Raw genomic sequence first — 11854 nt, 5'->3', positions numbered from 1 at the left:
CTTAAAGATATATCCTGGGAGAATGTCTACACGCAAACGGACGCAAATGGTGCATACCAAGTCTTTATTCAATCGTTTAATCATGTCTTCAACAAATGTTTTCCCCTAACTACTGTAAAAAAAAGCAGGAGCCATGCAAGCCCTGGTTTACGCCAGGACTGCATGAGTCCTCAAGAAAGAAAAACAGACTCTATAAAATATATATAACAAAACCAACCCCAGAGAACCACACTAGATATAAACTGTACAGAAATAAATGTAATCATCTCCTCCGAGTGGTAAAACAAAAAGCACTTCAGTGATAGATTCAAGGCCTGGTCCAAATATGGGTTTAGAGGTACTGTGTACAACTGGCTAGAAAATTATATAACTGATAGACAACAATATGTTGCTGTCAAAAATGCAGAATCCTCTAGGGCAACATTATCCTGTGGAGTGGCACAAGGCTCAATTCTTGGCCCCCTGTTATTCCTTATCTATATAAATGATCTTCCCGCAGCATCAAAAACGATGTTTTCCATCTTGGATACCGCCTTCCCAAAAAGGTAAACAGGGTCCCGAAAGGGGCTACCTCCACCCCTTTCCTAGGAATAATGGTGGATGAGAAATGGTGGATGAGAAATACTGTTGGAAGGATCACATCAACCAGGTAACAAAGAAAGTCTCAAAATCAGTGGGGATTATCAGGAAAATCAGTCCATTTCTAAGTAGAGCCTGTTTAATAACCCTATACTACAGCCTAGTATATCCCTACCTAACCTACTGTAACATTGTATGGGCTAGCACCTACCCAATTTCTCTCCATAAACTATATATGCTACAAAAAAAGTTTGTCAGGATAGGTACACATTCTTAGCCTGGTAAACCCTCCCTCCGGAAATCTCATTTCCATTTCATTTCAGGAGATAGTCTGGCCTGAACCGCCTTTCTGCAATAATCGCTTTGGGCTGGAGTTGGGCGGGAGTAATACCGTTGACTGACAACCCCTTCAACCAATGATCGTTTTTCCCCTTCAGCCAATCAGCAGTTCATGTTGACGAGCTCCAGACTATGTGACGCAACGGGACTTTTGGGACGGCCCTGCCGAAAATAGGTTGCCTTATTGGGATACATGCGTGTCACTCCCCGCCCCTGCCGGTTCTCTAAATTTATATTTTTAAATAGGCTCTGTCATGATTAATTGACCACATATATGAAGTTAAACAACTAAATTCTATCCAAACGATATCTTAATAGTAAATTCCATGCCTCAAAAAAGAAGTTTGAGACCGTTTTAAAACCCAAAATATGAAGTCACGGCACTCGCAGAACAACAATGGCTGCCGTTAGTTTTTTTTCGGCCCCAGTCAGGCTGCACTCGGCTTCATTCGGGCTCACTCGAACTCGCCACCTGATTGGCCAACTGTCGCTGTCAATCACAGAACGATGTGCGACGACGCTGATGATAGGCTCGTCAGTTCGGCGTATAGAGCGATTATTGCAGAAAGGCGGTTCAGGCCAGACTCTCTCCTGAAATCAAATGGAAATGAGATTTCCGGAGGGAGGGTTTACCAGGCTAACACATTCTAGTCCCCAGGATCCGTCTTCACCTCTTTTTTCTTCACTCAATTTACTAACTATCTTTAATATAAATATACTCCAAACATGTATATTCACATACAAAACAAAATACCAGTATAACCACCTCCCATAGCATTTCAAACAGTACTTCCAGCCAAATTCTAGCATTCATTCCTACCCAACCAGACAAGCGAATAAATTACATGTCCCACTAGGTACCACCAACAGGGGGCAGTTCGCCACAAAATATAGAGGTGTGGTGCTATGGAATGCCCACATCCTCCCTTCCTACCTACAAGAGAAGCCTGTTAAGTAAATTGAATACACTATGGTAGGCAACCATAATTGTTGTCAAGTATGGACCTTCGAAATATCTTATCTTTACTATTTTCACATGGCTATACTGTAGTATCATGTTTTTGTCCCAATCATTTTATTTCCGTTTTGTTTTTGTCTCTTCTGCCCAGTCTGTAATTTATTTTTCCTTTATCTTAGGTTTAGTTCACAGATGTTTTATTTTTTCTGTCTTGTTTTTTTTCTTCTGTTCATTATTTTTTGTTTTTAATAATAAATAAATCAATATATGTAATGTAAATGGTGAGGTACCCGCATAAGCCCCCCAGGGTTTCTTACCTCACCAGCACAACAACTAATACTGTAAACTTTCCCATGGAAAGAGCTATTATGTATGCCTATGTTTAAGTAACTGTTGTGCAAATCAAATAAATCAAATTATCCCTTATACCTAATCTTATTAGGCATTTTTTTGTATTTTGAAAAACATTTTAAAATAGTGAAAATAGCCGATCTATATCTACACACAGTCAGCTCAGCCTGACTGGGTGACCAGCTGACCAAACTGACAAAACAGCAAGACCAGTTTAACCAGTCTGGTAAACCAGCAAAACCAGCCTACGTCCAGTGAAGACCAGCTAAAACCAGCAACCATCATACACTGGTTTTTGATGTTTTTTTTCAGCAGGGTATTTCTGTGCATATTTATTTATTTCTAGATAAACGTTTATTTCTACATTTAGTTCTTTATCATTTCATTTATTCCTTTATGTATTTATTTTGTATAAATGGCAGCTCTGGCCCTCCATAAACACACACACATTCACATGAAGCATAACATCTTGCCAGAGCCGTCAGCAGCCCACTCAGAGGAGAACATACAGAGCACAGACCTCCATCCCACGTAAACCAAACACAGAGAGATGACACACATGCACACTCACCCACAGTATTTTCCTTCTACTTTACCAATCAAATCAAGCAAATGATGGAAATAAAAACCAACGACGTTCTCTGTTGTCCAAACCAAATGCAGCATTCCAGATTACAATCCTTTAAAACTGTTATTTAATAACCACCCCACTCCTTGTCCAGCTTCCAGGCATTCTCATTGGACCATGCACTCGGTTTAGAACCCAAAACGTCCACAACTGAATCCACCAAGCGCATTTGATACCATTACCCATGATTTATGCTTTGCGTGCCCAAAACAGCACATCAACAAGCTCACAATGCGTTGCATCCACGACACATTGTGAGCTTGTGATCTATTTCCCGGGCGTGACACTGCCGTACGACACAGCATAAATTGGGCGTAAGGGGTGCCGCCAACAAAGCCATTGTTTTCCTTTGGCTGGCCTGGAGTGTTCTCCTCTCTTGCACCGCGTGTCATGTTTAACTTTTGACTTTTCCTTTTTGCCAACAAGAAAGAAAAAAAGAGCTATTTCTTTGGACACAACCCTTGTTTGCCAAGACATTGCCAAGTGTTTGCAGTTGTAGCGACACATGAGTCGATGTTATTGTCAAATATAATCCTCTGTTCAAACTAGCAGCCAGTGACAAAAGTTACAAAACGACCAAGCGTGGACCGTGGTCAGCTACACTGTCGCCAACACACTGTTGAAGTGTTTCTCTACGCACTCATTGATGCTATCAAGCATGCGTCCATGTGTTGGAGTGACAAACGAGAAAAAAAATACGCATATAATGGCGTGGGTTAAAAAAAACAGGGTTGACAACAATGTATAGCTTTTTCCCCCCATAACAAGCAAGACATGTGTGGAGAGAGAGAGAGAGAGAGGGAGTGGAAATGTTGAAACAAAAAAAATTGATCGACTTGTAGCGGTTTACCCTTAAATTCACATTTGTTTGGGGTGCCAGCTAGCCCCTTTCGGGACCCTGTTTACCTTTTTTTTATTTGGGAAGGTGGTATCCAGGGTCCCTTGTCGCTCAAACCACTCTCTCTCGTAGTGACTGACAAGCTGCGTGTCCTACGTTACTGCCTCTGATTGGCGAGCTCCTACATGCTTGCATGACAATCACAACGCGGGGAGGCGGGACATGGGCAGTGTGAGAGAGGAGCTTAAGTTTTACTAAATTATTAAAAATGTTAAACGGCATCGCCGATCCGTGCGGATTAATGCAGCTTTCTCGCGCGCTACTATTGCTCTTGTGGGTACCTTTGAGAAATCTCTGCAACTTCTAAGCGACGAGCTATTAGCCCGAGACCAGACAGTGGTACCCGCGACTACGAGAGAGAGTGGTTTGAGCGACAAGGGACCCTGGATACGCCTTCCCAAATACAAAAAAAGTAAACAGGGTCCCGAAAGGGGCTAGGTGCCAGCCGGCTTTTCAACCGACAATTTTAGAGTGAATACCTTACAGAGAACAAACCACAAGGATACATATTTTATCAGCCATGCAACCTGCATGAACCCATAATTTACACACCACACGGTCACAAAGAGGATTAGACTCGAATCAACACTCAATTTCAATAATAATAATAATAATAATAATACCAATAAAGCTGGTTCAACAGTTCACATAAAAAAGTAACACGCAGTCCTTGTTTAAATCAAAAAGTACCTTTTAGGATTGTATTCATTACTCAGTTCATAGTTCAGTTCTTCAGTTCCACTTCCTAAAATACCCACAGTTAATTTCCTTAAATAAAAAACAAAAACAAAATAAATCCTGTTTAGGAAACAGTTCCACGCCCAAAATAAACAAAAATAACCCCCTTCAAAACTCCTCCAGCCTCCACGCTCCACCTGTTAATAGGCTCCAAAGAAAACTTTAACTCCAGCAACCAGGCTCCCCTTTACCTTTGGTACCATGGCGTGGAATCCCGGGTTAATGGCCTGTCCTGATCCGCCGTTGCTGTCGCCTCGCCGGTGTCCACTTGTTGAATTGTTTGTTTTGTTTTGCGCGGATCCAACGGTCCTCCCGACGCGGACTGTAACCCTGCGTTTTAACAGCGGGCAACTCTGGGCGATGCCGGGCGACATCGCCCAAAAAGATAAAGAAAATCCATCTTTCATCGCCCCCCCGCCCACTTCGCCCGATCGCCGGCTCTCGTAGACTTTCATTATATTTTGGGCGATGTTGCCCGGCATCGCCCGAGAATTGCCCGCTGTTAAAACGCACCGTAACGCGCGCGGCGCACGGACGCTAAAGCCACGTAAAACATATGGCTATAATAAACACAAACCGAACGGTCGCAGCCTCTTCGGTTGTGAAACATAACACAAACACACACAGACAGTGACGGAGCCAGCGAGGTGATTTCCTGGAGTGCACTTCAAAGGGAGCGGGGTGGAGAACGTGCGGAGACAGAAGGAAGGTGATAGGCTGACCGTTTTTGTGAATGGGGAGTGGAACCAGTGAATGAACCACGGATTGGACCGCCACAGATTGACGCTTCACTGTGTCATTGGAGCGCTGGAAAAAGTTGAAGCCACGAGCTTTTGTAGCTCGTGACGCAGTGACAGTTGGTATATTTATGTCGATGGCTTCCTTTGAACATGCTTGTTGTAGCCTGTTGCTTTGTCACTTCTAATGTGAACCCATCAAAGCTCTACCTACATCACTCAATTGTAAACAAACTGTAGTATTCATTCAACTTGGCATGTCAACTACAGGTGTATTACATATTTGTGCGTGTGTGCGTGCGTGCGTGCGTGCGTGCGTGCAGTGGTCTAAAGTAACTAAGTGCATTTACTTAAGTACTGTACCTAAGTACAAATTTTACTTCACTATTTTTGTACTATAGAGTATTTCCAGTTTTCAGTACTTTTACTTCTACTCCACTACATTTCAGAGGCAAATATTGTACTTTTACTCCACTACTATTATTTGAAAACTTTAGTATAGTTACTTTACAGAAATAAATTATTATATTATAAAACATACATTAACCACTTTAGTCTTATTTTATACCTGGGCTATTTGAAAATAGACGATCTATGCGACGCGTTGTGAGCTTGTAGATCTGCTATTTTCAAACATTTTAGTGCGTGCGTGTGCGTGCGTGCGTGCATGCGTGCGCGTGGAGCTAATCTCACAAACCGCTAGGACGATCACACCTTTTGGCCAAGTTAGATGGACTAAATAGCCATCCAGCCAATCATTTGACCAACCCAACAGAGCAGGAAAGGTAAAGTTAATCATTTATGCATTAAGAAATGTCACCGCTGCCAGACTGATAATGATAATTAAAAAATAAATGTTTTAATTATTTTTAATTAAAATAAAATCACACCAGAGACATGAAACTGCTAATTAACTATTAGCAGTTTAATAGTATTAGCAAAATATTCTTTTGTATCTTTGTTGATGTGAGAGTGAATTAGGCTATAGCTACTAGTAGTCTCAATCAATACAAATGCATGTGGCAGAGAAACCTGAAGCAGCCTAAGTGCAAATATATAAAATATGAGGTTTTCATTTACATGAATAAAAGCAATTTAGTTTGAGCTTAATACCTTTTAATCAACTCGTCCCTCTATCACTGCTGTGTTTTGTTTGTTGAGGATATAATGATGTGATGGGGCGGCAGCGGCTCAGGAAGTAAAGCAGCCCGCTTGGGAATGGGATGGTGCCCAGTTCAATCCCCTCGTTCCCACTGGGTTCGTGTCGAAGTGTCCTTGAGCAAGACACTGAACCCCTCACTGCTCCTGATGAGCAGGTTGGTGCCTTGCATGGTTTCCTCTCCCGTCGGTGTGTGAATGGGTGAATGTAATGCGCGTTGTAAAGCACTTTGGAGAAAGATGCTACAGAAATGCACCATTTAATGACAATCACATCGGACATCAACCTCAATGAGTGAGGAGATTAGTCAAATGAATGGGTTTTTAACCCATAAAAACCGAGAAAGCATCTGTGTCATCCTATATTTTATCTAGCCTATATAGCCTACTGTATATAGCAACGTTTTTTTCAGAAAACTCTTAGGATTTAGAACAGTGGTTTAGAACAGTAGTTCTCAAAAGGAGCAGATCTACACGCTCACAGCATGTCACTTCGTACCGCGCTGCATTGCAGCGCGGTACGAAGTGACATGCTGTGAGCGTGTAGATCGCTGCAAGCTTGTATATCTGGTATTTTCTAACATTTTTGAAAAATCTTTAGAAAAATCTTGAATAATTTATCTTTTTCTTTTTGCACAAATCTTCTATTCTATTCCCTGGCACAAAACATTTTCAGATGGGGGGTCCGCAGTCAAATACATATCAATTTGGGGGTCCTTGACACACAAAAGTTTGAGAACCACTGATTTAGAAGGCATTTTGTGGAATCAGCCTCAGATCTCAATGGGTTAAGGTTTGCCCTCATCTTCTTAATGCTGTGGACCTGTAGAGAGACATTCAGTAGGAGGCAGAGGAGATGGGGAGGAAGAGAATGCTCAGTTCCATTATAACAGTCGGCGCCGGCCCACTGCTATAATGGAAGCTCTGAATAGATGCATTCTCATTCCAATCATTTTCTCCTGTTCTAGTATGTGTTTGTTCTCAGAGCCAGCCTCCTCCGGTAGCAGGGAGATGATAATGTCACACAGGAAGGGAACAGTGACTGTTCTGTCTGCTGTTTATACAGGGAGGCTGGCGTTCATTTGTTCGTTTATTTCGTTCCCTGTCAGTTGGGACCGGAGTCATTGGCAGTCGCCGAGCCACGGGAGCACTCCGCCCTCCCCTCTTTGACCCAGATAGGTGCTTTGAACCGCTGGCAGGCCCGGCAAGACTATCTGGGCCCTCTTCCCAGGAAGACGATTGGGGACGCGGGCGTAATGCGTGACAGCTGCGCGCGCGTGTACGTATGTGTGTACACATAAAGCATGTCTATAAACTGTACGTGTGCTCGTGCATCTGTCAGTTTGTGAGGTGGTGAGATTGTGCGTGCGCCGAGTGTAGCTGGAGACAGATCATTGGATGCTGTTGAAAGAGTTGAAGGAGTTGAAGTCTCGAGGTGGATCTCTCTCCACGCTGCGCTCGAGCATGTCACTGAAGGTCACACGCAACCCAACCATAACACTACTATACATGTGAAAATGAAACCCGACACCGTATCTGAAGACAAAATCTAGCACTCTACTTGTGAAGATAAGAGCATTCTATTCTATTCTGCCATATATCTTGCTTTATTGCGACTCTGAGATAGATTTCATTCATAGTTGGGCTCTGTCCAAATATGCAGAAGACCAAATTTGTCGAATGCAATATTTAATAGTACTAGTCCATAACCGGGCAATTGCACATCCCAAATACGTGCAGACTTGGGACCACAATCGTGACAACAGATAACTCTACTAAGGTGAAAAATGCACGAGGTATGTAGCTGTGGAAATGTCCCCATCTGTCGATTGATCGTTATGTCACTGCTACAGTGGGTTCTTGCCGACGCTGTTTTGTAATTAAAGTTGCTGTGCTTTATTGACGACACACACACACACACACACACACACACACACACACACACACACACACACACACACACACACACACACACACACACACACACACACACACACACACACACACACACACACACACACACACACGTATACAGCAACCATGTTGCTGGGTCTGCTGCTGACTATGCCTTCAAATCCTGCATAACTTTGCACTGTGGAGCCAGGTCTCTCTATCTGCTGGCATTCTCTCTGGCACTGGCAGGTACAATAACTGCAGATCCCATAGCCCATGGCAAAACATGTGAATAAACAGCTTCAATTTGGGAAGATCTTGGCTTCCTCACTCCCTGCATAATGCCAATGATTAATGCCCATGTGTAGTTTCAGATCGATTGCTCAAACCCACTGACGAGAAACAATGGACGAGGACATAGACAGGACAAAGTTTTCTTCATTTTATAGGAGGATTGCATTCTTACGTGGAGTCGTGTTTCACAGGTTTGTCAGGTTGACAAGTTTAACATGAGCGGCAGCCGGCATTCAGCAGAGAGCTATTAGGAACGTGAGGAACAGGCCATTAGGAGCGATATGTTGGAAAGACTAAAATATCTCAGTTGGAAAAACAGCAACTAAACTTACAACGCGCAGTCAGGGAGATTGAGCCTGGTGAGTAATGTGCTGCCTGTTCGCCCTCTGCTCCATCCTGATTACATAATCCCCCAGATTAATTAGCTCTGTGTGTGTGCGTGCGCCCCCGCGCACGTGTGCATGTGTGTTTCTCAGACTTCTTCCTGTTGCGCGGCCCGCAAATGAGCTCCCTCAGCAATCTGGCCCTATCGACTTACAGGGCGCCAGAGTTTTGGTCTTTGAAGGCCCCGGCCCGTTGCTTCAGAAGCAAAACAACCCTCTGATCTGGTAGCTAAAGGAAAAAGGCCCCTGTGGAGTATACCATTACACACTGATAAAACACTGGAAACACACACACACGCACACACACACACACACACACACACACACACAGATGCTAGAGACGCGGGGGGGGGGGGGGGGGGGGGGAGTTAAGAATGTTTAGTTGTGAAAACAAGAGGTGGTATATGGAACAATGACAAGCTGTCTCCTCTGGTAATTTCCTGCCAGCACTGGTTCGTGTGATGTGGTCGTGTGACTGTTCTGCCGGGGCCTCAATCACAAACCTGCGAGCAGATGGTGGTGGCATACTCCTCTGGCGGACTGTGGAATTTTGTCTGTGAGTGTTTTTTTTTTTGGAGACGGTAATTGGGCCATTAATGTCACGGAGCGGGGAACACTAACAGCGAAAGCCGGCGCCATTACGTATAGCGACAACACGTGTCATTCTGCTGTCGTTTGTTAATGCGGTGTGGGGGGTGGGGGGGGGGGCTCTATTTGACCCATTCAATTTCAGCTGTATGTATATAGCAACATACATTTTTCAGAAAACTCTTAAGGTCATTACACACCGGCGATTATGCGAATATACGCAAAATTCGGACTCGTTCTGAATAATTAAAAGTCGCTTTTTCGCTTTTTCGCTCCATGGAAGCTTGCATTGACTTTATAAGGTTTTTTAAAAAAACGTATTATTTGCATGAAAAAAATCGCCCCCGGTGTGTAAGGAGCTTTAAGGTTTAGAACAGTGGTTTAGAGCGGTGGCTCTCAAAAATAGCAGATATACAAGCTCACAGCGCGTCACTTCGTGCCACGCTCCGAGCTTGTGCATCTGCTATTTTTGAACATTTTATTGACAAATATTGAAAGTGTTTGAAATGTTTAATAATTTAGATTTCGTTTTTTTACGCAAGTCTTCTCTTCTGGGGGGCCCTGGCACAAAACATTTTCAGACGGGTGGTCCGCGGACCAAATACATTTTGAGGGGTCCTTGGCACGAAAACGTTTCAGAACTAGTGATTTAGAAGGCATTTGTAGAATCGACCTCAGATCTTAATGGGTTAAGATCAAGTCCAAACGAAGGGACTCAGTTAGGAGGTGGCACTGGTCAATCAAATGGCTTCCGCGTCGGTATGCAGCTTAGTGGTTAGAAAGGCCACCTGGCAAGCAGAAGGTCAGCGATTCATCTCCCGGATCGACCGCCCAGTAGTAAGTGTCCGAGTGTCCCTCAGCAAGACACTTAACAGCACCGCCCCGAGCGCTCATCATGGCCATCTGAGCAGCCATCGGCTGGGAGAAGCTGAAACCGAATTTCCCCTGTGGTCTTAATAAAGGTCTACCTTAAGTAAACATTGCATGCTTAACCACTGAATCCCTACGGTAGTGCCTTACGAAGCCAAAGTGCAATATCGAAAATGAATAAATAAATAGGGATGACGGGGTTACGTGTGGTTAAAAATGTCCTGTTATTGCCAACAGTATCATATGCTCAAAGCCAGTTGTGTAACAACCTATCATGACTGAGAAAAACGCGGCTTAATGGTTAAATACAGTGAAACTTTCTAGGCAGTGTCCCAGGCTAAACTGCACATGAATGGAGGGAATGGTGGTGTTATCTCCATTGTCTCTGAAAAGAAGAAAAACTTTTTCTTTTTTCCTTTATTTATTGAGGGAAGCCCATTGAGAGCAAGCTCTCTTTTTCAAGGACGCCCTGATAACAACATATAAAATACATACATAATGAGAAACAATAACAAACATTTGAATCACATTACAATGTCACAGATGCAAATAAACATAGTGTTACATGAAACAGGTGCAGTCACTATGTAGTGTGACCTCTAGCACCCTAAATGTCTCTATTGAGACCAATCGCACCAGTTTCAGAGAGTCCTGAAGTTTGTTCCATTTGTGTGGAGCATAAAACAGTCCACAAATACAGTCCACAAGCATTGCCCTTTTTTTCATGTTGAAATGCACTTAAGTCGTTTGCACTGAGTTCAATGTACTTACATCTTCTGCGCTCTATACTCAATCGAAGGTTTTCCTTTAGGCCACGCCTTTAGGTTTTCAGCCTTTACTTTAAAAAGAAAAAAGTATAACAATTATAACAACTCTTTCAAGTCGACACTGAAGAGACAGTGTTCACTCAGGCTTTTGGCAAATAGTTTCTTTTGGCAATACATTTTTGTTAATGTAAATAGTCCTTGGGTTTTTGAAAGGCGCTATATAAATTCAAGTTATTATTATTATAGAAAATATATATAAAAGTCATTTTCAGAAACATCACATACTGTACGCCCTTTGCGCTCCAAGCCCTCAATGTTTACAATTGATTTCAGTGCTGCTGTGAATGAAATGCGAGTATTTGATTAAGTATTTTGTGACCAGACATGATTTCCGTGACTTTTCTGAAAAGCACTGATGTGCAGGAAAGAACAGTGTGCTGGTCAGGGTGGGCCACAAAAGTACATTCTGAGGGTAAATTCACCATGTGAAACCCGGTGTTGTGTTTGTAACAGTTTTACAGTTTAGGTGTGGAAATCTTATATACAGTAGATAAATGGAACCGTGTGTGGGTGATTCGGTGTGCTGGGCAAAGAAAATAAAGAAGCAGAGTAATTGAGAGTGTGTGTGTGTGTGTGTGTGTGTGTGTGTGTGTGTGTGTGTGTGTGTGTGTGT

This window comes from Gymnoscopelus microlampas (assembly GCF_963454915.1).
Source record: "Gymnoscopelus microlampas genome assembly, chromosome: 24".
NCBI classification, from domain to species: Eukaryota; Metazoa; Chordata; class Actinopteri; order Myctophiformes; family Myctophidae; genus Gymnoscopelus; species Gymnoscopelus microlampas.
The sequence above is the reverse complement of the archived record's forward strand: the minus strand, read 5'-3'. Positions refer to the sequence as shown.